This window comes from Panthera tigris, chromosome C1 (assembly GCF_018350195.1).
Source record: "Panthera tigris isolate Pti1 chromosome C1, P.tigris_Pti1_mat1.1, whole genome shotgun sequence".
NCBI classification, from domain to species: Eukaryota; Metazoa; Chordata; class Mammalia; order Carnivora; family Felidae; genus Panthera; species Panthera tigris.
Genome location: NC_056667.1, coordinates 133,264,048 through 133,291,447, shown reverse-complemented (window position 1 = coordinate 133,291,447; position 27,400 = coordinate 133,264,048). Strand labels below are relative to the sequence as shown.

General features: G+C 35.1%; 1 protein-coding gene across 2 annotated transcripts in view; it reads right to left on the bottom strand.

Moving 5' to 3' along the window:
* ARHGAP15 (Rho GTPase activating protein 15) overlaps nucleotides 1–27,400 on the bottom strand; it is a 611,397-nt gene that overhangs the window by 279,871 nt on the left and 304,126 nt on the right. The gene's annotated exons all lie outside the window — the stretch shown is intronic.

Below are 27,400 nucleotides of genomic sequence, written 5' to 3'. Positions count from 1 at the left end.
GAGTTTGGGCTTCTGAAAGTTGTCATACCTAAGCACAAATGGAGATAGTGAAGCTAATGAAAAATGTCACTATTGCTAATATAACAAAAGGTGGCCATTACTTAATTTTTTTGTGCTGAGATGTCAAAAAGTAGTGATGGGAAGAAAAACATATTTATACTTTTTCTCACTTGCTTAGCGTCTAAAAAGGTAATTACATTTTCAAACATTTTATGCGTTTTTATACGTAACATATCAGCATAGCTTTCTGCTAAAAAAAAAGTGTAAATGAGGATTTTTAAAATACTGTGTCAGTCACACCCTAAAAATGCAGATATCAACACAATGAAGAGGAAAGACATCAGTGACTATTATTATTCATAATATCTCAGAGTAAAGACTCTAACAATTACTTATGATTCTAGGACTGTAGACTTCTTATTACCAAGACCCCTGCTTTTCTCTGATTTAGTCACCTTGGTAAAAATACTGTGGGATTTTGATCCAGCCCTGGAAATGAGAGGCAGTTGCAAAAACCAGCTCAAGACTGACAGTAACAACCCGCTATTCCTTCTTTCCTCCTTCCTCTCTCTCTCCTGTTTCATCTTGGATCTTTTGGCTAGTGCTCATGAAGGTATACTTAAGAATGTCAATGGAAAGCTGCTGAAGAACAAAAATAGAAAATTGTCAAGGAGGAAAGAAATTGGGGAAAAGGAAAGAATATAGCAGTGGGTTAAAGAGGGGTCCAGGAGAACCATTTTGAGTTAATGGTGGGAGAAAGGCTGTCCATCTCAACATTTTGAAGGTAAAACGTGTTCATTAACCTAAAGACCTATCTGAAAAGAATGGTTTTTAAAATGTTTGAAAAAGTAAAACTTGTTATAATAAATACTTGATTGTGAAAAGGACATCAATGCTTTATAGGAAATGAAAAGGATTTCCTTATAAGAGAAAGAAAATTATCCAATAAAAGGTTTTAAGTTGATGTGGAAATCTAAAGACAATCAATAGGATTTTGACATGTTGACTACCTATTGTAAAGGGGAAAAGAAATTATGAAACACTATGAGGGTGCAGCCTATGATAGAAATCTCTAGAAATGCCACAGTCCTCCAAAACACACTTCTTGAGATGTTTTGATAATTAGCCAGTAAGGAAGCAAAACTAGCCTTGATTATGTCATTTCCACCGTAACAGAAGTTGTCTTGCCTAGAAATTGTCATATAAATTTCTGTTATTTACATTTAGAAATATAAATACCTTGTCTGGCAAGACTTAGCATAGCTTTCTAAACTTATACAAATATATAGAGAATTATTAAGTTATTTATTTTTGCTTTTTATGTTTGCTATATTAATAAACATTCATTTTAGGTTATGTTGTTGTATGTCCTCCATAACTAACGCAATTTGTTCTGTTTACAAAAATTTTAAACTCCATTTTCTACAAAAATTATTATAATTTCAGTCTATTCTTTATTTCTATCAAATTATATCTAACTTACTAGTCCACCATTAAAGTAAATATAATTAAAGAAATTATCACTGACCTTGATTCCTCTCACATCAATTTAATAAATTTAAAGAGGTTATTCAACCTTTTCTGATAGGAAAATAGCCTTCACTTCCAAGACTAGAAGTTCCAGCTAGGCTGGCCTTGACTGTCATCAGTCTCACCAAATCAAAGCTAAATCAGTGGTTTTGATTAAAATATAATTACGTTTATAGGCATTCCAAGAACCGTAAGTCACTTTAAAATCTTGTTTTCTGGAAAAAGCGTGAGACATGTAGGTGAAAGTAGAATTGCGCTGTGGAAGGGAGATGTCTTCATGAACAGGACAGGGAAGTGTGTGAGTTTCTGCCAGGTCTACCCATCACGGAATGAAATGCAGAGCAAGGGAGCTCATTCTAATTTTTCCCAGCCACTTGACAGCTATGTGACACTGTGGAAATGAATGTGCCTGTGATGGCTTTTTAATGTGTCAACCTCACTAGGCTGAACTACAGGCCCTAGTTATTCAATCACACCCTAATCTAGGTGCTGCCATGAAGGGATTTTGCAGAGGAAATTAAAGTCTCTAATCAGTAGACTTTAAGTTAATCAGAAGTGAGCTCTTTAAAAGAGGGTTGATGCCTTCTTTGAGGTCAGAGATTCCAAATAGCTCCTGCTTGAGGGAACTCCAGTCTGGACCTGATTTCCTCTGACTGCCTGCCCTATGGATTGCAGACTTGCTGAGCCAGCCCCACAATCATTCCTTGTTATCTCTCTCTAGCTGGCTGTCTGTGCATCTGTCCGCCACTCTGCCCATCCTTCCTACTAGTAGTGGTTCTGTTCTGCTTCTCTGATTGAACTCTAACTTATACAGTACCTTTTTGGTCTAACTTTTGCCTTTTGTAAAAGTAAAAAGTTGGTTAGGTATAATCTCAGTTACCTTGCAACCTTCAGTACACATGACTGTGATTTTAGGGTCCACTTTCTCTTACATGTGGACATTTTTAAAGAAAGTAAGCTACTCTCTTTTGTTCACAACTATATCTCCAGTGCATACAGTGTCTAACATATTGCATAAATGGCTGGATGGATGGACTGGACTAGACTGTGGGAATGTGAAGTATAGCTAACTTTCAGTGAAGATTTGGGTTTTTGTATCATTGTCTATGCAGGAGATTTAACAGGAGCTATTTCTTCTTTGCAGGCTTTTAAGCTTTCCAAGTGTTTTTCCAAAGTTAAAAACTTTAAGCTGTCATTTTTATAAAGGAAAACTTCCACTACCAAGCAAAACAGAAAACCAAAATAAATAAAATGAAATAAAATAAAATAAAATAAAATAAAATAATAAACCAACCAAACAAAAAACACGCAAGCAAGCAACAAAAATCCTTGGCAGAATGGAGATGATGAGTCAACTCCTCAACGCAATTTATATTATGCGCTTTACCACAACCATATTTACATTTCATGTGCACCTACCTGCACACAGTCCGTTTTTAGTGGTGAACTTCTAGTCCTATTGGAGCCAGTATAAATGCCCATTTGTTCGATGTACTATGTTGGCACCCCAAAGGAGAATTATATTTACAGGCAATTTCAGAAGCAGAATTAATTAGCATCTTTTTTTTTTTACATATATTGTAATTTTCTTTACTGATAAAGTTACTCTAGGCCATGCTGAAGAAAGGTGACATTAAAAATAATTTTTTGTCAATTTAAAATTTTTCCCAGTGAATTTCTTACATTTGTAGATACAGTCCATTACTTTAGTTTGCTTCTTTTTAATAATGGTAGAAAGAACACATTTCTCTAATGGCAGCAAAAATAAATTCATGTTAGCCCTTATATCATTTAGCCCAAATGAGGGAATGCTACATATCTGTATTCCCTCCGGCTTCCTCTAAATTCAGGGAAATGAAGATCTTACACCACAATTCATTGACCTACAGGTGTGCCAAAGTGAAAGAGTACTCTTACAAGACAACTTAGAACTAAATGCTCAAGGATTTTAATGTAAAGGTGGGCTTGAGTCTTCTAGACTCACTAAGGTATTTTGAAATCAGAAGAAAGAGCTAATGTCTTTCTTCAGATTAAAGGGAAACTTTCATGGAAGAAGGGGCTTCTATCACAGGGCTGATGTTAAGTGTTTTAACTATGCTTTGTGTGTCTGTTCCCCTCTGTCAAAGATGGTGGACATACTCCAGGAGTTGCCAACCCTTCTGCCCCTGCAGTATAGTCCCCTTTCCCTGAATCATGGCACAAATCAGATAATCACCTGAGGCCATCTGTGCTCTGGGTTCCTTTCATAAATGTCCTCCAAAATGGCAATATTTCATCTTTCTCCTCATTCTCTCATTTCATTTTTGTCAATTAGAGGAGAAATTACACATATATGTTACTTAGAAAGGATCAAAATTTAGGTAAGATCTTCCCAGAAAACTGCATCACTTCTTGGATGAAACACAACTGAGAGAAAATAAATGAGAGTAAAGAGAATAATGACCCTAATGCAATTGCCATATCAAACAATAGATCACAATTTTTGCTTCATTTCTAAGGTCTGGTTAGTATACAATAAGGATTATTATTTAACAGTATTCAAGTACTTTGTGTTCTAACCACTTACATTGTAGCTTTTTGATGAAAAACTATATTTTCGGTGTCTAGATTTACATTGCTTTGAGACATATGTCATTCATGCCTTCATGTATGGAGAGGATAAAGTAAAATTAATAAAACTAGGAGTATGTATTTTAATCATTATGTATCTAGATATATATGTATATATGTACATATATATGTATATATATATATGTATATGTATATATGTATATATATTCACTTGTATATCAAAGTGAATTTCAAGAACCACTGGCTCAGTTGTGATCATGTGACATTTGGCATCACGTACCACCCATATTGCAAGATGTCGCTCATTTATCAAGCTAAAATTTGTTAGAAATGTTTGTTTGTCTTGTGGAACACTTGCAGAATAAGTTACTTGCAAGCCAGTGTTTTTACTGTTACATGCACTGTCATAGTAGTCACATGACCAAGTAGGTAAAATTTGAGGGAGAAAACTGAGGTGAACAGACCTAAGAGTTTCAAATCTGAGCAGAGAAGAGCCAAATACTCATAAGCACAGCATAGCAGGCACTTTTAAGGTATATTCCCTTTAAATAAGTCCATCCTTTGTAATAATGCCTTATTTTTACATTTTTCTGAATTTAGAAACAGGCATGGATTTATTGTGAAAAATTTAGAAGATATAGAAAGAACATAGAATACAACAATAAAATAAACCAAAGGTAATGTTATTACTTAGAGGTAACCACTGTTGCTATTGCTACTTTGGTCTATTTTTCTTTTATATCCTATATTCATTCACATGTTGAACAGATAGTTACCGAGCCCTTACTTTGTGCAGGAATATATCTGTGAGCAAATAGACGAGGCTCCTGCTTTCATACTTTTCTTTTCTCTCTCTCTCCTCTCTTTTTTTTAAGAGAGGAGAGAGAGAGAGACAGAGAGAGAGAGAGAGTGTGCACCCATGCGTGCATGAGCAAGCAAGTGTGCCTGCAAGCAAGGGACGGGCAGAGGGAGAGGGAGAAAGAGAATCTCAAGCAGGCTCCACACCCAGTGTGGAGCTCATTCAGGGCTGGATCCCACAACTGTGAGATCATGACCTGAGCTGAAATCAAGAGTTGGAGGCTTAACTGACTGAGCCACCTAGGTGTCCCGCTGCTTTCATACTTCCTACCAAACAAGTTATGTAGCCTGTTTTTTTTCCCTGCACTTCATATTACATTATGCACAATAATTCTGTGATTATTCTTTGAAAACAAAAATGTTCATGACTACATCATACCATCATATGAATGCACTAGGACTTATTTAACAAGTGCCCACTGTTGGGAGTTGGATTATTTAATTTTTTTCACTGAGCTCAACAGCACTTTAACTCAGACTTCTAGATTGTTGTTATTATTTCCTTTGAACAGATTTCTAGAACTGAAATTTAGTTTGGAGAGCACAAATTTTTAAGGCTCTCAGTGCTCATTTCCAAATTGCTTCACAGAAAGCTTATATATACAATAAAGATAGAATAGTTATATATAAACCTGAACACACATGCATATGCTTTCATATCTGCATATTTCTCATGCAAGGAAGTGTAATATTTGATGACAAGATACATGAAAAAATGTGATGTTTCCCTCTTTTTAATTTTGTTTTTGTTTTTAAATGATAGATTTGGAATACTATGACTTATTCCATCTTTACAATTCAAGATGTTACAGGGCAGGATGCAGAAACAAGGCAAGTAAAGCATTCTTCTATTTCCCATTTAACTAGAGGCATCATTTTGACATTTTAATCATATGCAAGTGCCTTGACACTTTGACTTGGATTGGATACTGGCAAAAGCAAATCTTTGCACCGTGGCTCTTCTTCTATGGCTACTCAAGTCGTCCTACTTCTTGTACTCCACTGTAGCCGAGACAGCATTCACCATAACCTTCTTGAAGTCTTTAAGTCTTAATCTGATATCCCTTGTTATGGCAGGATGCAGGCTATTAAAAGTTGTCTCCCTCTTGGCTAACCCAAGATACTAGCAACGGTAAAAATATATAAAACTACGTGCCAATACTTTGCAATAATGTTGCTAGAATGATTTTCAGAGCATTAATTCCCTGTGGCTAAAGAAAATCTAGCTAATTATTTCCATTAAAAAAATTAGTATGGTATACTAGCCAGCGAGAGTTCAGGTGGCCATAACCGTCTTGACCAGTCACCATTATTTACATACATTATCTCAAACAGATCACAGACCAAGTATGGTAACCATCATTCCACAAAAGTGTTCTGTGTTGTCATATTTAGTTGCTGTGAGATGCCAAAGCATTGAGTCTTGACCTCAAAGCAATGAGTAATGGTTCATCTACAATGGAGAGGAAAACATTAGGAAGAAAGTAATAAACTTTTTTTCTCTTTAGCTACTTGTTAAACTGATATCTATCTTAATGATTTTAGTTGACAAAATTCAGAGTTCTTAACAGATATAAGAAGTCCATTTTCCACTGTTAAGGGCCTAAAGAACTTTCAGAGTATTCTTTCCCATGGCCTATGATCACCACTCTTTCAATAGGAATATTGCTTTCTGAACACATTGCTGGTAGTGCTTCGAGAGTTTGTGTGCAGGTCTCCAGAGCAGACAGAGTCCTTTGAGAAACTTACTGGAAAATCAAGGTTGAAGCTCTGGTCATATTTAGTCATTTCCATGTAGACTCTTGCTGTTCTTGGCTGTTATGGCTATAGTGGTGGTGGCATGCTCTCTATTGCTTTAATTTTTTAGTTCCTTGATTATATGTGTATTTTAAGATTTTTCTCATTAATTATTTGTGTCCTTTGGAATGGCATGAAAATTATTCTTTAGGAAATTGATATCACTCATCAGTAAACTTTTAGACTTGCAACATTTTTGAAGCAGATTTTGAGGGAGAATACTTAGCTATTCTACCTTTTCCTTAGTTACTTTAGTTAATTTTTCCAGAATAACCTATTTCATTTGTTTCCCATCTATCATAATAAAATTTTGTATACTGTCTTGAAATTTAACTTCTTTTGTAATAGCTTCACATTTTAAATTTTAGTTAGTTGTGCTTCATGTTCTTTTTAATTAGATTTTTAAGTTATTTTTATTTCATTTTTAATAAGATTATTTTCCAAAGAACTGCCCTTCAGTTCAATAATGATTTTTTTTTCTTGTTTTCTAATCAATTCTTTTTCTTAATTTTATCACTTCTAACTTAAGGTTTCTCTTGTTATATTTAGTCATTTTTAAAATTTGTCTTGAGTTAAATACAAACTCATTTTACTTCCTTTTTAATATTAAAAATGCTTAATGCTATGCATTTGCCTCTTAATATATCTTTGGTTGCATACTATTAAATTTGATATTTATTGGACTCTTCCTCAAGACCAAAGCAATTGAAGGAAATGTTATTTTAATTAACAAGTGACTTGGGGCATTTTGTTTAGTATCTTGTTATGAATTTCAATTGTTATACATTTTATTACAATTATTATACATTTATACATTCAGATCACATTTCTTTATCATTTCTGCATTTGGGATTTAGAAGAAATCTCTTTGTGGCTTTATGTTGTTGATTATAATAAATATCATGTGGGATAATTAAAAATATGTAGTGTCTGTACTTGGGGTACAAAATTTGATACATAGTTATTAATCAACAATACATAATATGTAAAATATGTTTTTACCTCAACTATAACTTATGAATATTTATTTAAGGTTAATTTCATATTTTAATACTAAATATTTGTACATATGCCTATTTCTAAGCAGGAATTGTTACATGAAAGTAGTAACTTATTTGGGAACTTAAAAATTAGTGTTTAAAAAATATAATTAGAAGATAACAAACTTCATAATAAGTTCACAAAATAATCTCACTAATTTTAAAAATTATATTACGTTCTAAGATTTTGTTTTTACTTTTCAACTCACCATCTGTTAATTCAATAAATGCTAGAGTTTAATTTTTATTATCATATATTACTTTCTAAATCAACTTTCCTTGACATCTGTGCTTTTTCCATCTGTCAATATGGCCCTTAAAATTTATTTTTATATACTATATACATATACACATGTATTTATATCTGTATAAAGATCTTTTTACCTTTCAAAACACATGTACAACAATCACTTACCAATATAATTATTTATACATATTAACAAGTAAAACTTAAAGAAAGGCAAGAGAAACTAAAAAAAAACGTACAAAGCTTAAAAGATGCAACATGTGTTTTGTTTTAGGCTGCTTCAGTTATATTCTGGGATGTTAAACTAAAGTATTTGTTTTTCTTCCTCTGTGAACGAATATAAAATTATTCTTAATATATAGGGTGTTTGAAAGATGAGAAATAAGAAAATACATGCTATGTGCTTAGAACAGCACATGACACTTCTGAAATTTATACTTTTTAAATTAACATTGATGTTAACATGCAAAGATTGATTTAAAAAAATTTCCCCTGTAGGAAGAAGATGCTTTAGGTTTTTGGAAATGAATTTAGCCATATTACTTTATTATCTTTGTTTACTTCATATCATTACCTAAAATATTTCGTTTTAATACATAAAACAACGGAAAATTCAAAATTATTATTGCATTTATAATTATTCTAAATTTTTCTCCAACCCCCAATTGATTTGTCACTCTAAAATTAAGTAAGTCATATGGACTGTTAGGTTTATTTGGTCTAATAGACATCTTTACTATGAATAACTAACATTTCAAGATCACATACTATAATCTAGACACTATTCTAAGCACTTTCAGGGAAGAAGTGATTTAGTCCTCACTGCAAATTTATGAGAAAACGTTACCCGAGTCACACAGATGGTACTGGCCAGGCCATGAGTTACACCAAGGCCATTTGGCCCCAGCATCAACACTTTTCCTTACGAAACTGTAGCTGAGTAACCAGGTGAGCTACCCCCATCTGGATCTACAGGTGGCCCGTGCAGGGCTCTAGGTAATTTAACACTGTTTTTATTACTGAAAAGTAACAGATCTTCATTCTTAGGGCCAACTGAGAAATTATTTCATCTTCTAGAACATAGAGGATAAAAAATACACCAGGACCTCAAGCTTGGGCATTTTCACTTATTAAATCCCCTTAACTCTTGGTGGACCATGGCCCATGGCACTATTTAACCTACTCTATAGATGGAAGATTGTCTTTAATATGAATGAAAAATTTCTGATAAATACAATGTGAGATATAAATATAAGTGTGAGAAAAATATTTTGTCAAAAGCATATCTTACTAGTCACCACTGTATTCATTTTGTTGATCAAATCAAGCAGGTATATTTTATTAATATTCCATGTGTAAATTCATCTTTAAATTAAATCTTCTTGGTAGAGAATAGGAAATACATACTTAAAATGTGACCATAAACACTCTTCATCAGTGTAGAATTGATAACATTTGGAACCTCTTTAACTTCAGTGCATACACAAGGCAACTTCTCTTTAACTTCAAACAGTGCATACACAAGGCAACTTCTCAATAAACACCTGTGATGTGAATGTGTGAACTGACTGCTTTCTCCCACTTCTCTAGCTTTTTAGATTTTAGGTCATCTTTGCTTGGACCTCAAATATAGATCCCAGCTTTTTAGAGCCCGTTTTGTCTTCCCTCGGTCCCAGATATAGATCATTCTGAACTGAGTTATTCCAGCTATATTATGAACATATAATACAGACAAATTATTAATCCCTCTACATTAAGAACGTAACACAAACACTTGGAGGAGTCTTGTTCTAAATAACTTGTCTCTTTGTTGGTCTTCCGAGTTGACAGGCCAATCTGTTTGGACCTACATCCCTTTCTTTTATTCTCAAGCTATGTAAGTCCTTTTCTTTCTATGTGTTCAGCGGAAGACAAGCAAAGCTTAAGAGTAGATGAGGAGCTTAGCTCCACTGTTAGGATCTCCAACTAAATAAACAAACAAACCGATATAGAGTGGTGGCTGATCAAGCTGTTTTCCTAGTCAAAAAAAGCACATCTCTGGTTGTTTGAGTATTAGATTCTGATTTTACCCCATTACTCTTCCAAACATATTTAAAAGGTAAAAGTATCTTCATATGATTGATTCACTCCTGATTTATAATAAACTTGACCCGGTAGTGAAAAACTAGTAGAAGACTGAGTGGAAAAAAGAACTTCAACTAATTCCCAACTTTCTTGACAAGCCCTTAAAATAGCAGTTTTATTTAGTATTTGAGCCTGAAGTCTAGGTATCAATTACTAACAAATAAGAGGCCTCAGGGCTTCTCAATGACAGTGATTACAAAGGAAGGCTTCTGGAACATTCTTTCCACCCAACTTTGAAAGGATCAATTTATTCCTTTTTTAGTTTATTCCATGTCAAAATGCTAATAAGTAATTTCTTTTCAGTTAAATTCCTGCAACTTCATTGAACTTTATAATTCCATATTCTAGTGCCAACATTGAACCCTCTCAATATGACTATCCAAGTTATGTAATTATACCAGTTAGCTGAGTTTTCTGCTCTCTTCTGAAGCAAGGCAAACACACTAAAGCATGTGTTGAATCAGATTTGGCATGAGGAGTCTGTCTCTAGAAACAAAGAAATGGACCCTATCCTCATTATCTCTTTTATGATTGGATAAATTTGTTTTCACTAAGTAACCTAATCTGATATATTTAGGTCAATTGTAATCAAGACTTTTATAAATGGAAACAAAAGAGGACAACCATCTGACTCAGTTGAGGAAGATTACTGTCTTCTATAAGTCATTCAATACACTATTTGCTCTCCCTAAATCCCAAGGAATTTTTATAAATATGTTCATCTTTAAAGATTTCAATCATTTATCTCTAAAGTATCCTTTTCCAAATTAGGAGGACTCTTCAAAATAATATGGCAGAAAATAAAATACTTGTACTAATGTTATTATTAACACTTACTGAGTGCTCACATTGTGCTCACATGTGCTATAAACATCATATACATGATCTAATTTATGCTTCCAAACAACTCTGTGAGGTAGGTACTATTATTATTGACATTTTCAAGATTATAAAACAGAATATAAGTGAGGTTAAGTGACAGGCTCAAAGTTTTTTGAGCTAGCAAGTAGCTGAAACCTTCACCCTCACTCTAGAACATAGGGTCTCACAGAACAATGGTTATGACTCCAAGCTGTGGTGTCAAAATGCTCGGTTTTGAACTCCCAATTCTGCCAATTCTTAGCTGTGAAACCTTGAGCACAATGATTAACCTGTCAGTGCCTCATTTACCCAATAGACACAAAGAGGCTGATAATAATACCTCTGTACCTCATAGGGTTATTGACAGGGTTTAGTAAGAGAACATGCACGCTGCTTAGAACACAGCCTGCAGCCTGGTAAGCACTCCAACAAAACACCAGCTCTTTCTATGCCATGCTTCTGTGGCATAGGAGACACGAGAGCTTTGTTCTTACAATACTGTTCATAAATCTGGCCCCCAAGTAATGGCCCTTGAATGAGAATCAAATGATTATCTTCATGCCAAATATTTGTATAATGGGAAAGCTTATGTTTATTTCAAATTTTACCACATCGTCCAAATATTTTCTTATAATGAACACTAGTCATTAATTAAGTTATAGGAAGGAATGATACAAGATTAGAAATCCACAGAACCTTTGTGAGAGGAGTACGCGCATCTCCTTTTTGGCTCTCCCTCCCACTCTCCCATGATCAAATGAGCCCTATCATCTGAGTTTGCTAGGGCATTGAGAAAAGCCATCGAAAGGGGCCACAGTTGGGGATTTTTCCTACAAGGGTGCACCTCAGCACACAGAACGTTGCACATGCATCTTTTACATACTTATCCTTAAACTGTTTATCTGGCGCATCGACAGGCAGCTGGTGGAACAAATAGGAAATCCTAGGAAGCACATTCATTTTTAAAGTGTTAATGCGCCCAATCCAAGAGACAGTAATGTGCTTCCATCCGTTAAGATCCCCTTTAATGTTTCGGATTGGAAGGCCATAATCTAAATGAAATGCATTATCCAACCTGGAAGGTATTCCACATCCTAAATATTTAATTGATTTCTCCATCAGGGGAAGATGAGCCTACACAATAAGCAGATCCTATCTATATCTAAGTGTCCGATTAATAGTGCCTCTAATTTAGGGTAATTTAGGAGTTTACAACTTATAAAATGGCTATTTCTTCCACATTCCTCCCAAAGTACCAGGAGGATTGTGTCTGGATTAATTGCAAACAGCAGACAATCCTCTGTGTATAATGAAAACTCAGAGTCAGCATCATCCAGCCATGCACCTAGAATTTGAGATCTCATCTGAATATTTTTCACAAGGGGCTTCACATCCAAAGTAAATTGAAGTGGCAAAGGAGGAAAGTTCTAATTGTTGCATCTCCCTATTAAAAAAGTTTAACAAGTCAAGTTTATTCCTGCTGATTTTTACTTAGTTGGGTCTTAGCTAACTGAGTGAGGAAGATAAATCAAGCCACTTGCAGATTTTCCTAATGGTGCAAAGTTTGGCACCCTGAGGACTGTGGAAATGTCTATTGCTACACTTGTAAAGAAGAGAAGTGGAACAAGACTGTGGGTGGCTGGATCCATATGAGTGATTTATTACTCCCAAATCTACTTAGTCATTTCCGGATAAGCACTTAAGTGCCAAAGTTTATGGTCATTTTCTGTTGAAGAAAAGAACAGGGCGCATTTTAACATATAAAACCGATATACCATTTGGAGAAATCAGCATTTTTTTCTGAGTCTACCAACAAACTGTCAAACTGGAGTGCATACATGTAAAGGTGTCATTGAACTTCACCTAAATATGTTTATTTCTGATTTTATGGGGTCCTTTCAATTCTACTTGATTTTACGGGAAAAAATTGGCTCCTGTTAAATTTTATTTAGGGATTGGAGGTCTGAAACTAAATAAGTTAAAAATCTAGTGGCATATCGGGTATATCATTTTTTAATGTTAAATTTACCTTTTCTGTGGCAGCTTTTCTCTACATTCTTGAAGAGCCACTTTGTAGACAGCTTAATTTTTGTTCAAATACAAATTAAATCAATTTTCTGGGGAAAAATAATCAGGATAGCTCCTGTTCTCTACAACAAAGAAAATACATTTGTAGACATATTCTGGAAATTTAAATCCCTCAATGCTCTTTTGAGCAAGTCCAAGGAGATTTGAAGACTGACATTTTGTACTTTGCTATTCCCGAGAGGCATATGTATGATCATCTTTACTGAGGTTTGTTCCCATCCCTGCTGAATTAATATGCATTTTCGTTAACTAATCTTGAAACAACAGGAATAAAGTTTATCCAGGTCTTTTATACCTCAGAGAACAAAACAAATACTACAAATCTTTAGAGAGAAAGGATATACAAAAGGGCTTGAGGTGAATATTTCAAAGCAAATACTCTTTAAATGATGTGCAAATTATTTCAGCTCTTGAGCATGATTTATGAAAGGGGATTAGCCCACTGAAATAAGAACCAAGTTTAAACTGTTGGGTTTCAAAGTCAAAGATGAGAAGTGGTTACAAGAAAAGGAAAGAGAAAGGCGATCATAATTTAGAGGAGGGATTCATTTTAGTTTTTCTCCTTAACTGACTCACCTTAAATTGTCACCCATTGTTGTTCTTAACTGCAGTAGAAAATATTGCATTTCTCCTCAATTTTCTATAAACTTAAGCATGTAATAATTAAGAAATTATACTAGAATTTATATTTCAGCAATAAGGTCTCTCCTTGCTGTGTATTAAACATAATCACAAACTGTGTTAAACATAACTATTCAAGCTGGAAAGGATAGCTCCTAAGAACCTTGAGTCAGAGAACATTTTTTTTCAATTCACAAGTCACATCTATAATAACACAACATAATACATTCTAGTATTCCAATATGCTCCTCAAGTAATAGTTAAAAGCTTCTTCTAAGACTTATGAAAATGATTGCTTTCATGTAATTGTAAAGATTATTAAGTGAGCTCACTCCTTATGATTCTATAATGACCCGCTGTTCTGGAAGGTAAAGGAAATTTTAATGATCCCACTCACATGTGATTAATGGCTAACACTTCTTGACTAAAATTCTGGATTTTGTTCAATAAAAATGAGTTAAGCAAAAATTCTGTGGATTCTCAGCCAACCCCTTCTGTGGAATCAGTTATACCCAGTTTAAAAAGAAAGCGTAGAACCTCAATAACAAACCCAGGTACTGACTAGGAAAAAAAAGAAGATTAATTATTCTTATTTAAGATGCCCTAGAGTAATAAAGCTAAATAGGTGAAGTGGATCCAGGCAGTACTAAAATTTTGAGGAAACTCTTTCAATCTGTTTCATTACTCTCCAATAATTTTTTAAGACTGAACATTTAGTGGCAAATATCTGAGGCAGATTCTTACGTAGAAAAGGATTATCATTTGCCCACCTCAGTTTTCATTTCTTAGAACAGATAGAGATGGGCATGAGGTAAAGATGCTTTTGTTGCAGAGACAGTCATTGTGAGCTCTTCCCAGAGAGTAAAATCTCATACTCCTAGAATGATGAATCAGACTTTATTTTGAATCTGTCCTTTAGTTTTCGATAACCAAATAGCCAGCCTACTTTTGTTTTCTTTGCAACGTTTCCTACCAATTTCACTAAGGTGCAGTTGGCAGGCCTTGATTATTTTGGCAGACACAATAGGTAGGTTTACTGTAGGAGTGAAACAGCTGAGCCCCAGCTCATTCAGAATTATGACATCTAACTTGAAAGACCGATGGGAAGTTCATTTAAGTACCCAAGAACAACATAAAAATAAAAGACATTCAAACAGTAAAATACTATTGTTCTTGCATTTGGAGAAGAGAAGTAACAAAAAGAAGGCTATAGATGAGACTATATGTTCCCAGGAAAAGAGTCAAATGGAAAAATAAAGAGTAAATAGCATTGTGGATGGACTTTGTACATCAGCATATCCAGGGAATTCATGGATTACATCCAGGGAATTGTTTGGAGCTTTGCTTTCTTGGCTGTTTGTTTTAGTGAGGGTAGTTTCTTCTTGGCTTCATTTTTGTTATTGTTGTTTTGCTTGGCTAGAGCTGTTGATTTAGTTCATGACTTAGGTGTGGCATGGACAGAAGTCACAAGGAAAGTGTAAGTATTGGTTCTGTCTCAGTCTGTAGTCACCATTTGAAAGGTGAGATTAAATAAATATTCGCCATCTAAAATCATCATGGCCACTATGACAATCATAAGCAGGGTTATTTTACACAAAGATAGACTAGATAGCTCTTCTATATATGAATAATTCTTATCAAAGTTTCAAAGACCAGTCTCTGGTTCTGGACCCTCAAAAATGTACTTAGAGAAATTTTTTTTTTTGGTCATATGGGTAGTGTGCTTCTTAAACTTTAATGTGCATATGAATCAACTGTTTAAATGCAGATTCTGTTCAGTAGGTTTCAGGTGGGGCTTATGATTCTGCATCTCCCTAATAAGCTCCCAGACGGTGTTGTTGCTGCTGGTCCACAGACCATATTTTAAGTAGCAAACATCTAGTAGGATTCTGAAAGAATGAGATATTGGAAGCAAATTCTGTTGAACTTCTAGGCATCCTGATGTTTTTCAAAAACCACAGAAGCAGTGGGTATTTGGAAACTGCCAAGAATCCTTCCAATACATGTCAAGAAAATCTATCAATATCCCCTCAGAAAATTCTGGAAGCTTTTCCCTTCTCCATTCCCATTTGTTAGTTTCAGCCTTCGTTGTGGCTTGACCCACTGTAACAGTTTCCTAATTTATCTCTTTATCTCTTATCTTTCACTCTTTTTTGTGTTATCTTTCTCTTTGCCTTTCCCCACATTTCCACCAAAAATTACTACTTTGCATATCCGATCTGTTCATGTCTCCTGCCTTCAGAAAAGTCTGTCACTAAGCTCCCATTGCTTACAGTATAAAATCTAAATTTCCTAGAAGTTCATGCAAGACCCTCTGCCAGTGTTCCCTGTTCATTTCCAACCTAGTCTCCACTCATTGCTCTAACGTTTTGTGCTCTCTAGACTCACTAATCCATTGCGGTTCTCCAACATGTTGTACTCTATAGTTCTTTCTTTCCTATCTAATATGTATCAATTTTATGTGTTCTCTGCCATTCCTCCCTTCTCAATCTAAAAAGTTTCACTGCAGTATTAAACTCCATGTACCCTTTATTTCCCTTTATTGGCTGCCTTCCCTTCCCTAGCTCTCTTCCCCCCATCTCCTCCAGGGATCAATTTCCCAAACTATTACCTACAATAATGTCCTTGTCTCAAGAACTGCTTCTTGAAAAACCAAAACTAAAACACCTATCAAGAGGTCAGTGCTGGGGTGTCTGACTGGCTCAGTCGGTAAAGCGCCTGATGGGCTCAGGTCATGATCTCATGGTACATGGTTTTGAGCCCCACATCCAGCTCTCAGCTGTCAGTGTAGAGCCCACTTCAGATATTCTGTCTCCCTCTGTCTCTGTCTCTGTCTCTGTCTCTCTTTCTCAAAAATAAATTAATTTAAAAAACAGTGGTCAGTGCCTCACATCTCAAACTTTCCCCTCCTTCTTATACATAAAGTTTGCAATTGGTTTCTTCTCTTCATCTTATTTACTCAGTCATTTATTCACTCACTCACTGAGACATTTAATACGGAACATCACTATGTTTGAGATTCTGTTCTAGGTAATGGGGTGAGGAGGAGTAATGAAGGAGGAGTATAGAAGGTCATGGCTATATCCTCAGGCACTTGCAGTCTAATGGAATGGAAAGTTCCTGGCTTCAGCAAATGGCTGAAGCCTTGCTCAGATAGAACTGCCTGTCTTAGATATCAAAATCCCTTAATTCAGATAGAGCAGACATGGTGGTCATCTAGGCATGCTTGCCAGCCTGTTGATGGAGTGTGTTTTGGTGAGACCAGACTTGTAGCATCTTTCAGTTTACTCCTTATAAGTAGCCCTATGCTCATGTGCTTTTGATATTTTTACTCTGGTCAAAAAAAGTCATCTCTTTATCAGCAGATATGTTATCATATTTGGCTCAATTCTAATATGTGTGTATGTGTGCGTGTGTGTATACAGTAAGCAAAATATTTCCTTGCTTTGAAATGAAATTACGTAACTCTCTGTCAAAATCCTTGTATTGCACCATCTTACCATTTTATATAAGAATGGAAAAGGCAACAGACACTTGGTGAAGTTTAATCTCTACAGAATACCATAACAGGCTTACACATTCGGGAATGGCAAAACTGAGCGTTTATTACACATAATACTCAAAACCCCTTAAGGAAACTACGGTAAAAATGTATATGATACCACGAATCAACAGAATGATGAAGATATTACAAGATTAAGCATTTGGTAAATTATGCATTTGTTTAATCTGAGTTTGCCAACTAAGTCAATGGCAAAGTGCATTCTTGCTGTATTCCTTTTTTTTTTTTTTAATTTTCTTTAATGTTTGTTTATTTTTGAGAGAGAGACAGAATGTGAGTGGGAGAGGAATAGAGAGAGAGGGAGACACAGAATCTGAAGCAGGCTCCAGGCTCTGAGATGTCAGCACAGAGCCTGATGCGGGGCTCGAACACACAAACCACGAGATCATGACCTGAGCCGAAGTCAGTCACTTACTGACTGAGCCACCCAGGCGCCCCAGCTTTCTTGCTATATTTCTAAAGAGAGGAACTGATGGATGGATAGTACATAAATTTTACTCAGGGTATACTCATTTGGAAATCATTGTACTAATATTTTTTATTACAATATAGATCTACAAAATTCTTGGATGTATTTTAGATTCAGTATATATATTATTGTTAGATCTAATATATGTATTAGATCATATACAAATCATATACACATTTATATATCTGTACTCGTCTATATTTATGTAAAAAGCACCCATATATTTATCTGGAAAGTCGTTTTCAGGAAATTTAAGAAACTTGTCCAAATCTTATAGGTAGTATACCCCAGAGGTAAGAATTGTTTTCAAATTTTGTAACTATTAAACCCAAATTTCTGACACAACAGCCATATGACCTTTTGAAAAAGGTGCATGTAACACTTTCATAAACTTTTGTATTTAGCCATATTTTTACAAATAAGCTGACCTTAAAGAAAATTTTTCTCAGAGACTTCTAAAATTATCAATAACCAAAAATTATACAAACTACTATTACTCTTTTCTTTTTTTTCTTTTTTTTTTTTTTTGTTTTTTTAGAGAGAGGGAAGGGGATGGGAAGCAGGGAAGGGGACGAGGGAGAGGGAGAAAGAGAATTTTATTTTTATTTTTAACTTTTTTCTTTAAGTTTTTTAATTTATTTTGAGAGATAGAGCAAGTGGGGTAGGGGCAGAGAGAGACGGGAGAGAGAGAATCCCAAGCAGGCTCCACACTGTCAGCACAGAACCCAGTGCGGGGCTCTGACTCATGAACTGTCAGATCATGACCTGAGCTGAAATCAAGAGTCGGATGCTTAACTGACTGAGCCCCCCAGGCACCCTGGGAGAAAGACAATCTTAAGCAGATTTCATGTCCAGTGCGGGGCTCCATCCCACAACCCTGGAATCATGACCTGAGCCCAAACCAAGAGTCAGATGCTCAACCGACTGAGCCACCCCAAACTATTATTACTCTTCTTCTGGTACACTAAAAAGTTCCTCCTTTCTTCTTGCTTTCAATACAGCCTTGCGAATTCTAGGTCAGACCCCATAGAAGAGCCTAAAGAGTAAGTATGAATGAGAGTTGTTCTCTCAAATCAAATAGGAGGCTAGAAATGCATAATAGAAAGATATTGAGAGGACAGTAACTTTAAGCAAAGGGATTCAAATTTCTCCTTTCCCCTCTTGCAAGGTCTTAGTCATTATTATCTTTACTACAGAATAATGCACTTATTTGTACATGATTTTGTTAGGCCCAGTACATGTGACCTGCATAAAACATACCATTGCTTTGAGATTTGAAATTCTAAGAGAAAACTGAGAGGGACATTAAATAGTGACCTTAAAATATGAAACCAGTGAAAGTAGTCAGGGTAGAGGAATAATCTATTATTGTTCCTAAACAAGTTTCAGAAATTTCACGATCATTTTTAAAACAAAAAGAGAAGTATGTTGATAATGGTTATTTAAATAGCCTCAGTCATCGATTAACTAATTTAACACTGTCGATTTTGAATACTCTCAAATGTCATCAAGCCACTCTGCTAGTTGCATATATAAAGGTAAATTAGAGTTCTTTTCAGAGTGAGGCAGTCTAATGGGTAGACAAACAGACATTCGTAATTAGCTTACTATTGTAACACACTTTGGTAATCGCAATGATAGAGATATGGACTGAATATTATAAGAAAACCAAGGAAGATCACCTAGTTTATCACAGAGATCTGGAAAGTTTTCTGGAGAAAGTTAAAGGATGTTAATTTAGCAAAGGAAGACCTTGACTCAAAGGTGAGAGTCACCTGGAGTAGTGTGCATCAGGGAGTCTAAGCACTGTTTCTCTGGAGCATAAATCATGGGTCAGTAGGTAGTGGGAAAAAAATGAAGAAGTGCTCTCAGGTCGTGAAGAGCTTTCTATTGGGACACTTTGACTTGAACCATTTCAATGCAGTAATTTGATTAGAAAATGTTCTTAACCTTTGACTTCGATTTTGGAGGACATCATCTCTAATGGCACAATCCCAGTCCTTACATTTTCTATTTGGCCATTGCATCACCTATCTGGCTCTCCCTTTTTAGGTGAATTAATTTTGTATACAAAAAATATTTATTTATATTAGGGAAATTAAGTAGCAAGAGTACTTGGCTTCAGGTTCTATGTAAATGATCAAAGAAAGATGAATTAGCAGATTGATTTCCCTTTCCCAAGCCATCTATGAGACAGTTCTTGAAGGAAGCTAATGTTATAGATAACACTTTATTTAATTTGGATAAAAATGGCTGGTATTTTTGGATACATCTCATACTTTTGGGTGAAAGCAATACCTGATTTTTCTTGCATGGATATGGGTTTTATGATGAGTAATAAGAGATAAACTTGTTTTTCAGGAAAATTTCAGGTTATATAGCTTTTTTTCCCCCTGAGCATACAATTAGGCATGTTTGGGACATCCAAATAAATGCATTAAAAGGGAATTCCTTTCTTTTAGGATTTTGAAGAAAATTATCATTGCTCCTATACTCCAGAAACAAAAAGGAGTAGACCTAATAAATTCTGTATACAAAAAGAGGCGACCGTGTGCCTTCAAAAGAATGTTTTTGTCTGCACGGGGATTCACTGTAAGAATGCACTGAATATCATGTTTAGCTAGGATACTTTAAACTTGATATGACAATAGTGAACAAATATATGTTTAACTTTACAAGGAAATGTTAATATATACTCATTCTGGAGTCATAGAATAAACAGAGAGAAACTTTCAGAGGAGATCAAAGAGCACTTTTTATATTGTTTACAATCACAGTAGTGTATTAATGCTAAGGAAATATTGCTGAAGAGTTAGACCAAAGAGCCCTTTGGATTTGGCCTATTATTGAAAGAAAGATGCCATTTGACCTAATGAAATCAGAAATTGATTAAATGCAGTTCATCTAAGGGGAAAAATGGTCACAGAGTTACTGCCAGGGTCGGGAAGAGATGGGGTGATCTAGTGCCTGAGTGCTGATAGGGTTAGATAGACTCTCAGAGTAGTTGATGTTACGAGATGCATGACAATGGATACCCACAGGTCAGAGGGCAAGATCAACCCCTTCCATGGGAAAGAAGAGATTAATCAGAATATTCTTTGCTCAGCTTATAACTAGGTCCTCTCTTATGATTCATGGAGAGATTCATGATTCATGGAGAACTGAATGTTTTGAAGAAACTGTAATCTATGGGTCCCAGGAAAGCTGGGATTGCTGCTAGCCATCTTGAGAACACGTGTCAGAACAACTGTTGTAGTCACACAGTGCCTCAGCAAAGCCCTGTAACCTTTGTGAATAATACCATTGTGACAAAGTAATTTGGACGCCTGATAATCAAGTGTGTGTCTAATCTTTACTGTTTTCTTTCCCTCATAATGTTTAAATCCTCCAGCTTTGGCAACATAAATGTTCATTTAAAATTTTTCATTTTTGCTTTAGTAACAGAAATATTTTGAAATAAAGACCTCCCTTAGCCTGTGGAAAACAATTAAGAAAAGAATTGACACTCACTGTTCCTCTGATATTGTCTGTCTTACGGCTATAGTAAAACAAAATAATTTTTACTTTCACACTTTAGTTCAACCTCAGGTGGATATTGACTGAAACTGGGGCCAGGGTGGCAATATTGATTTTAGGGAGAAAAACTAAGAATCAGATGATCGACCATCCTGCCCAAATCAAAAACCTTTGTCCCTCTGACAACACAATAACCCATAATATTCTACATAAATATGACTTTGTTGTTGTTTCCAGGTAAGAGATTTTTTTGTTTCTTCAGAGCGAGATATTTATTTGTGTAATTTTAATATTGTTTTCATTTTCTTAGCAGATGGCTTATTCATCTTATTACTTTCACGCATTGGCAAGATTAGGCTGTTTTATAAAAAAATACTTAAGAAGAAACTTTAAAATATGTATTTATATGGGTCTCCAGAACAGACTTCACAATATGTGTTTTAAACAATTGTTAATTACATATTTATCCAAGAAACTGGGATGACTTTTCCATTTGGGATAACAAACATCTTACAAATTTCTTTAATTACACAGTTACCAGAAAGGCCACAATGGTCACAACAAAAAATATATATGGCTTTTGGGGAAAAAACAGGAAAACAATGAGCTATCAATGTTTTTATTTATTTATTTTTTAAGAGGTCATAATGTAACTCATATTCAGAAAATTTGACCTTTGGAAATTTTCAAGCCAGAATTAGAAAATATGTATATTCTTTTATTGACTTATGAACATGGGTAATGCTGTATGTGTGTGTATATGTGTGTGTGAATCATTTTTAGTTTGTGAAACTTTTCAAACATAAAGAAAACAAGAGCACCATGATCACTCTAATACATATCACCTAGATTCATCAACTATTAACATTTGGGACAATGACAGACTTAATCTGTCATTACACATATTTCTTAGAAAGAACATGTAGGGGCGCCTGGGTGGCGCAGTCGGTTAAGCGTCCGACTTCAGCCAGGTCACGATCTCGCGGTCCGTGAGTTCGAGCCCCGCGTCAGGCTCTGGGCTGATGGCTCGGAGCCTGGAGCCTGCTTCCGATTCTGTGTCTCCCTCTCTCTCTGCCCCTCCCCCGTTCATGCTCTGTCTCTCTCCCAAAAATAAATAAAAAACGTTGAAAAAAAAATTAAAAAAAAAAAAAAGGAAGAACATGTACACTTGCTGAGGACTCACTTCCCTTCCCATGTTGCAAAACCTTCCCAATCCTTCATTCTCTCTCTTTCCCACTATTTTTTCTGGCTTGGAAGTTCTACATTCCCTCCCTCCTTGACACCACTGAGGATTTTCAGGGTCCAGGAGCCTCTCAGCCAAAACCATTTTGATAATTCTAATTGCTTTGGTGGAGTTGGTACAGGAGTAGAGGAGGAGAAAAAAGAGAAACCAGATGGAAAGCAATGCTACTGGAAAGTCTTAGCTCCTAGGGCCAGAGGTACAGCAAACTCAGAACAAGCTGTTCCCTAAAAACAACATTCTAAATGATTACATAAGGTTTAAGTGTGCTTTTGTGGCTAGTACGTGGTTTCCTTATGAAAATGTGTTGAGATCTAAGCAACCAGTTTACAATTGGATTTTGAGAACATAGTCTACTTACTGTTGTGGATGGCCAGTGTTATAATTATTTAGATTAGCACAAAAAATAACTGTCTTCTCTATCAGACTTGTTTTCACTTGGCATGATCATGATTACTTTGCAGACAAAATTTTAAACAAAGATATTATTAAAGGTTCGCAAGTATTTTCATTTTCTACATTGTATGAATATTTCATTCCAAATTTTCCACTCCTAATTTTATTCCTGTAGCCTTGTACACACACCCCTACTACGCACATTACTAAGGGGCAATCGAATTGGGAAATCGATATCTAAATACTTCTAGGATTTCACCCAGAAATTTATACATTTGTTTCTTATGAAAATTTAATCAAAAGACAGCTAAAAGAAAATTCATCTGCAAAATAGCAATAATTAATAATAATAATAATAAAAGACTCATTTTTTTCAGTTCTCTTACTTTTTAAAATGTTTATTTATTTTGGGAGACAGAAAGAGAGAGAGAGAGAGAGAGAGAGAGCACGTGAGCTGGAGAGGGACAGCGGGGGGGTGCGGTGGGAGAGAGAAACCCAAACAGGCTCTGCACTGTCAGCACAAATCCTGATGTGGAGCTTGAACCCATAAACTGTGAGATCATGACCTAAGCTGAAATTAAGAGTTTTAACTGATGCTTAACCGACTGAGCCACCCAGTCTTTCCTCAGTTCTTTTACTTTTTGATTTTATTCTTCTAACTCATGTTCATTTTGGGGTGCATATTTATAATGCTAAAAGTGTCAATATTATATAAAAATTATCCAAGTTCTCCACACATGAATTTTATAGTTTAGCACTTGATTAGCATGAGGTATATTACTTCTAAGGCAAAACCCAAATACAAAACTTATATCAAAAAAATTGAAAGTGCAGATGAGTGAAGTCAAGAATTTTAGTTGTATACCTTTAGGTATATCTGTTAACGACAAAGAATGAATATATGAGTGAATGAATAAACTAAAGCTGTGTCTAAAGGAATAGTGAAATGGTTTGATGTTGAATCCTTTCCATCACCTGGAACTTCTTCATGAAGTTCTGGGCATAAAAGAATGAAGAGCATCTCTTGGCTCCCTTCTACTATTTCCTGGTGAGCTGCTCCCAAGGACACGCTGGCTGCCATTTTCACCGGGGGAGTCGCCAGGAGAAAGACCAGCTGCTCATATTTAGATTTTTGCAGCTATGAGTCCCATATCCAATTCTGTTTTCTTCCCCCTATTTTCTCTATACTTGAGGAGAGGAGGAAGAGTATATATGTCCTGCTCCAGTCTTCCATTAGACACTACCCCCGGTTCATGCCCTATTTTGGTACCATCTGCTTTGGGGACACAGGATGATAATAAGAGTTTCTACTCACTGAATACCTGCTGTGGGCTAAGTATTTACATATCTACTTTCAGATAATCACACTATCCTGCAAAGGTATACAATGGGTATTAGACCCATTTTTACAGACCTGCAAAGTAAAGCTCAGAAAATTAAGAAACCTCTCCAAGGTTATCTGATGCAGGATTTATATTTGAGCCTTTCCTCTGCCATCAGTGGAAGATGCTTCTCTTTCCTTGGAAAAATGTGCTAGCATTTTCTTTGATTGACTCTCCACTTCCATTAACAGCACTCCCTGGAGAGCTGCTCTCCCACTCTCATCCAATGCTGGTGTCCTGAATTTCCCACAGTGATTTGGCCCTTACATTGAATTTTCTGGCTTCTTGTCTGCTCAACTCAACTGATATCTTAAAATATCTGATTAGTCCTTAATAGTGTTGGCAGGTTAGAATCATATTTTTAAAAGGAAAGTATATTTAAGCACTTAACTTTCACAATTTGCTTATTGAGAGTACATAATTTTTCCCATGTTACACAGAGAAACTGGACAATGAAATGACCACCTGTTAGCTGCTAATGATGTTCACATGCCTTTAAAAAAGTAATTCTGGCTTTATCTGTCTACAATCTTGGCGACAAAACTCATGGGAACGTCAAGGGCACAGGAAGCCAAAGGCAGCAAACTGACAATAAAGTTTGTGCTTAGACTACTAATAAGGAAGGAGATACTGTGAATCTCTAATTCCACATAATTATTTAATCTCAAGAGGGTAACATAAAACTGAATGCATGTTTTAAAAAACTGAGTTTGGGTGTTCAAATCTAGGACTTAGATCAGAGGGGTTTCACACAGTATATTTCTTACTTGAAAAAATATTTAAAAAAACAGCAACTATAAAATATGCTAATCACTATTTCAAGTGCATAGCCTAATTTGATATTGTGTGGGTAAGTCAATCATTTTGCCTTTCAAATGAAAATCAATACATAAATAGTGAATGAACTTGATTTAAAATAATAGATGGATATTAACTGTATTCTACGTTGCAAAAATATATACTAGCCTTAAAAAGGGCTTACAACTATAAATATCCATCAAAATATAGAAGTGAAGCATTTTCTAAAATTAGGGCTAGCATTAAAGATTAAATGACCCTTTTATTTTAATAGATCAAACCCCAAAGACATCTGGGTTTAATTCTTTTGCTAATATGTTTTTGGGTCCCTATTAAGTTTAATGATTTCTATGGATCTCATTTTTAATGTAATATATCCATCCAAATCCAAGTCCAAAGTTGATACAAACTAAATTTACCTTTTATTTGTTCACTTCACCATAGTATAATGGTTAAAAGCAGAGGCTCTAATATTAACCTGAATGGATTTGAAACTTGTCTCTGTAACTTGTCTTTGTACAAACTGCCTTAATTCTCTGCACCTGTTTCCTCATCTATAAAATCGTGTTAGTAGTAGTACCTGATTTGCTAGGTTAGTGGGAGGACTAAGTGAGTAACATAGATAAGAACTTAGAACAATTCCTGGTGAAAAGTAAGGGTTCAATATTTTCTACCTGTCATTATTTTTTAACTGCAAAGGGAAGAGTGAATAAGAGGTCACTAGAGAATTAGGTACATTTTTAAATGAGTAGAATAAATCATATTCTCTAGGCAGGATTGAATTTAAGCCCCAAATAGACAAATAATTGTCTTTCTCAATCAAAAATAAATACTAAAGAGGAGTAGCTGGGATTTTATCTGTAGGAACTTTGTTTTTCCCCTAAAACATTTCAAACATTGTGCTGAACACAGAATCTATTTGCCTCAATGTTTTTGAAACACCTTTACAAACTTTATTTTCTCCCAAGCTTTAGGCTTTAGAAGCATGTAAGGGTATCCTCCAAATCTCTACTAATCATTGCCTCATACATCCTATTATATATACAACAAAATGTTCATATAATTAACAGTAACATGCTCACATATTCACATAACATTAACATTCTCACAGTTGAATTCTAATTCTAAAATCTTACCTTAAATTTGATCCCATATTAAGTAAAGGGGAACAATGACCAGGAACTAAAGGGAAACATTCAAAATGAGATAACCCCAAACTGCCCCACGTTATGGAAAAATATTTTTAAATGGCAAATAACTTAATTTGCAAGCACCATACAGTTTAAGACATGAACATTGATCATTTTAAACTCCTACTTAACACAACTGGCTAGCTAAATATGTTTCTAGCAGTTGTTGTATTGTGATATGAGTTTTTGAATAATGACTTAATTTTGAAACGGTGCTTCTACTCAAAGTTGTCATGCTATTTCTAGATTCTTAAGATCTAGAATAACTTAGCTCTGGAAGATATGCTATATACAAATGGCTTCTCTCTTCCTTGTCATATGCGTGTGAGTGCATCTATGTTTATATATACATACATATATATGTGTATATATATATGTGTGTGTGTATATATATATGTATGTATATATATATATATATATATAGTCTTCCTGATGCACACAAATATATGCATATACACATAGAGTCATTTAGCATATGTACTCATGTTCATGTGTAGATATTCTGTTAAAAGCCCTTCTCTATCTATGGAATTCTCTTTAATTCAAAGAGGTAGTATGTAACTATACTGATCTTAGATCAGAGGGAGATGGCAGAAAAAATAGTGATTCAGAAGATCGAGGGTACCTAGGTAGCTGATCCAGGAAAAATACTATAATTTTTGAGAATTGGGGAAATTGGTTTTCTTTGATTTCGGAGACACCTGCTTTGATTTCAGAGATACCTTTCAGGAGGCTGAAAACTCAAACCAACTGTGAGATATGTGTGACACCTTCTCATAATCCCCTTTTATTGAGGAGGAAACAGGTTGGACAAGTTTGAGAGATCTACTCAAGTTTGCTACATGGTGAGATTGGACCTTTTTACTCCAAATTCATTTGTTTCAGAATATTAGAACTAGATATGACGCTGCAGAACATATAATTCACAACCCACATTTCTAAAACTTTTTGGTGGCCTGAAGGTGTGGAAAGTTGCATAGCCTGTTGGTTTAACTTGAGCCAACTGTGGTGGTCACTCACACATTTTTTAATGTATGGAAATCAAATAGCATACCAAGGTTTAGAGATGCTTGACATTTCCCACTTTCAAAATCAATCACCAATCCGAAT